The 4003-nt window shown below is 41.9% G+C and overlaps 1 pseudogene; it reads left to right on the top strand.

The window, feature by feature from the left end:
* Positions 1-4003, top strand: part of LOC102853670 — a 93826-nt pseudogene that overhangs the window by 85213 nt on the left and 4610 nt on the right.

Raw genomic sequence — 4003 nt, 5'->3', positions numbered from 1 at the left:
AAAGGCTTTTGACTGTGTGGATCACAACAAGCTGTGGCTGACTCTGAGAAGAATGGGAATCCCAGAACATTTGATTGTGCTGATGCAAAACCTATACTTGGACCAAGAGGCAGTCGTCAGAACAGAGCAAGGAGACACTACATGGTTCAAAATCAAGAAAAGGTTTTCCAGGGATGTATTCTGTCTCCATAGCTTTTCAATCTGTATGCAGAACAGATCATCAGCGATGCTGGACTGTATGAGGAGGAATGTGGCATCAGGATTGGTGGAAGAATCATCAACAACCTGCGTTACGTAGATGACACTTCACCTCATTGAAATCTGAACTCAGCCCACTCCCCATTAATGTCCCCTCTGCCTTTTACATCTTAGCCCATTGGAGAATGAAACACTCCTGCTCACTGTAGCCCAAGGCACTCCTGACCCATAAATCCTAGAACATCTGGGCCCATTGTACCTAAACACCAGTGACACTGTATTCTATTAGAACATAGTCCAAGGTAGCATTGAATAGATTAACTCACTGCAGTCTGGAAAGCCACAGTCCATGTAGCCTAGTATATCACAGCCACTATAACCTGAAACATCTAAGTCTACTATATTTTTAGCATTCCAGACCATTGAAGGCTGAAATGTCACAGGCCACTGCATCCTGAAGCAACAAGTTCACACTGCCTTAATATCTCAGCACATTAGAGGCAGTAGTAAAGGAAGGTGGGAACATTGTTGAAAACCTTTATCCATTGCATGCTGGTATGTCTCAGCCCACAACAGCCTGGAAAACCTCAGTCTACTGCGGCTTGGAATATCTTAGTATACTGCACTATGGAGGACTGTAGCTCATGCAAATGAATTCAGCCCTATGGTCTAAGGATCAAAAGTTGATGGGACGAGAAAGGAGGCAGAGGTACCCCCAGGATTCCATGTGACAATGTTAATGGTCCTCTGATGATTTGTTAGTTTTCAGTTTAGGTAGATTTGGCCCTAGGTCTGCCAAGGGACAAATGAATATCTGGATCTATGGAGAATGATTCAAATGCCATTCTGTAGAAATTATTTCTGAGGAAATTATCTTTCAAAGGTATGGCATCTATAGAAGAGAATTTATACTTGTGATTCTAAAAGGGGCCTGTACCTAAAAGCAGGTTACCTGGCTTGGAGCCCCAGTCTCCACCTGGACACTTCCTACAAAGACACATGCTAGGCTAAACTGTGATATATAATAACCCAGACAACATAGGGGCCTGCACTCCTGATGCAGGCTACTGGTGGCTTAGTTTTGAATTGCTAACCAAAGGTCATCAGTTCAAAGCAATAAGATGCTCTGTGGGGGGGGGGAGGTAGTCTACTTTCATGAAGATTGATATCCTTGAAAATCTCATAGAGGTTCTCCAAGATTAATTTGAATTGAAGGCAGTGTTGCTTCAGAGGTTCTCTCAGTGTTGTTGTGTGCCTTGAAGTTGCCTGTGAATCATAACAACCCTATGTACAACAGCCCTAAACCCTGATCTTATTGTTTCTGACACACTTATCACCACTACTACAGTCACTGAATCAATCCATCTCCTCAAGGGTCTTCCTCTCTTCATCAAGGGTGCTGTACCTCCACCCTCCCAAGCATGACGTCCCCCTTCAAGGATTGGTCCCACTTTGCAACCCGTCTGAAATATGTCAGACAAATTTCAGAATCCTTACCTCCAAGGACAGCCTGGTCTCACCCTCTCCAGGATGAACCCAATTGTTCTAGAGTTCATGTTATATTCAGTACTCTTCTCCAACAACAGAGCTCAAAGACATCATTTCTCCTTTTATCATCACTAGTCATTGTTCAGCTTTCTGATGCATAGCAAGCAATTGCAAAGACTGTGGCCTGGATCAGGTGCACCTTATTCTCTAGACTGACATAATTGCTCTTCAGTACTTTGAAGATGTCTCTGAAAGCACACTTTCCTAATACAATTTGTCTTTTAATTTTCTGGATGCTGATACCAAAAGTGTTCATTGTGGAGTTAAATAAGATAAAACTGTTAACAATCTCAGTCTCCTCACCATCTATCATGATGCTGTCAATAGTCCCTCTGGTGAGAATTTTTTTTTTTATGGTGAAAACTGATTTTACATTAGATGAGACCCAGTGAATCAACATTGGAATCACAGGAGTGAGCACTCCCGTGGGCTCTCTGTTGGGTCACAGGGCATAAGTAGGCCCCAGGGCAGCCTTCAATTTCCCCAACTTTCAAGAAAATGAAAGGGACTCCATGTCTTGATAGATCATAGGAGCTTTTTGTGTGTGGTGCTCATTTGTACCATCGGAAAAGGAAAAGCTTTTCATTATGGCAGAAATGCAAGATTCTAAACACCCAGCCAAAAGTTTATTGCTGTAGTTTCTTGTTGTTTCCCTTTGAGTCGAGCATGACTCATAGTGACCATATGAACAGAGGGCTTGCAGCCCCTCTACAACTATCGACGTTTATCAAAGTTAACAGAGTTTCCGGAGACATGTTGTTTAAGAAGTAGATGCCACTTCTGCTTCCAAACCTGTCATAGTATGTTATTGTTGTTATGTGCTGTTGAGTTGCTTGTGATGCATAGCAACCTTCTGTACAGGAGCTCTGAACCCTTCCTTCCCTGTCCTGAATCAGTCTCACTAATTCTGACACATCAACCCTCATTGCCCCAGTTACAGTATCAAGCCATCTCATCAGGGTCTCCCTCTCCTGTGCTGTCCATCTACCCTTCCGAGCATGATGTCCTTCTCCAAGGACTGATATCTCCTGGCTATGTGCCTAAAATAAGTGAGGCAGAACTTCAAAATCTTAGCCTCCAAGGAGACACTTGGTTTCACTCTCCCCAAGACAGATCTATTTGTTTTATCTGCAGTCAATGGTATGTTCAAGACTCTTCTCCAGCACCATAACTCAAAAGCATCGATTCTTTTCCTGTCATCCTTAGTCATTGTCCAATTCTCTGAAACATAACAAGTAATTGAGAAACCATGGCCTGGATTAGGTGCACTTTTGTATCATTGCTTTTCAGTACTCTGGAGAGGTCTGTGATTTTCCCAGAGCAATTTGTCTTTTGATTTCCTGGCTGCTCGTGTTAAGAGTGTTGATTGTGGATCTGAGCAAGCTGTAATTGCTAACAACTTTAATCTCTTCTCTATTTTGGTGCTGCCAACTGGCCCAGTGGTGAGAAGCTTTGTCTTCTTGATGTTGAACTTCAGTCAATATTGAAGACTAAAGTCCTTAAGCTTTTGCAGTAAGTGTTTCAGGTCTTCTTCAGTTTCAGCAAGCAAGGTTGTATATCATAGATTGTTAATGAGTCTTCCTTCCATCTTGATGCCGTACTCCTCTTCATAAAACCCTGTCTCCCGAATGATCTGTTCTGCAAAAAGATTGAAAAGGTATGGGGACAGGATGCATCCCTGATGCACTCCTTTCCTGACTTTGAACCATACGGTATTTCCTTGCTCTGTTCTGAAGACTGCTTCTTGGTCGAAATATAGGTTTTACTTAAGCATGATCAAGTGTTCTCAGATTCCCATTTTCCACAAGGTTAGCCATAATTTATTGAGATCCACATAATCAAATACCTTTGCATAGTCAATTAAATAAAGATAGATATTCTTCTGGTACTCTCTACTCTCTACTAAGGTCTATCTGACATTGGCAATAATATCCATAGTGCTACAACCTCTTCTAAAACAGCTCGTATTTCTGGTAGTTCTCTGTCAATGTACTGTTCAAGTCTTTTCTGGGTAATCTTCAGCAGGATTTTGCTAGGGTGTGATATTAGTGATATTGTTGGATAATTACCACACTCTGTTGGGTCACCTTATTTTGGAATGGGAATAAATATGAATCTCTTCCAAGTCAGTTGGACACGTAGTTGTCCTTCAGATTTTCTGGCACAACTTGGTGAGCACATACAGGGCAGAATCTGTTTACTGAAATACATTAATAGGTATTCCATAAATTCTTGGGGCTTTATTTTTTTTCCAAGT

This window comes from Elephantulus edwardii, unplaced genomic scaffold (assembly GCF_000299155.1).
Source record: "Elephantulus edwardii isolate Elephantulus edwardi_28Jun2011 unplaced genomic scaffold, EleEdw1.0 scaffold00205, whole genome shotgun sequence".
Lineage (NCBI taxonomy): Eukaryota > Metazoa > Chordata > Mammalia > Macroscelidea > Macroscelididae > Elephantulus > Elephantulus edwardii.
This window is presented reverse-complemented; position numbering and strand designations above follow the sequence as displayed.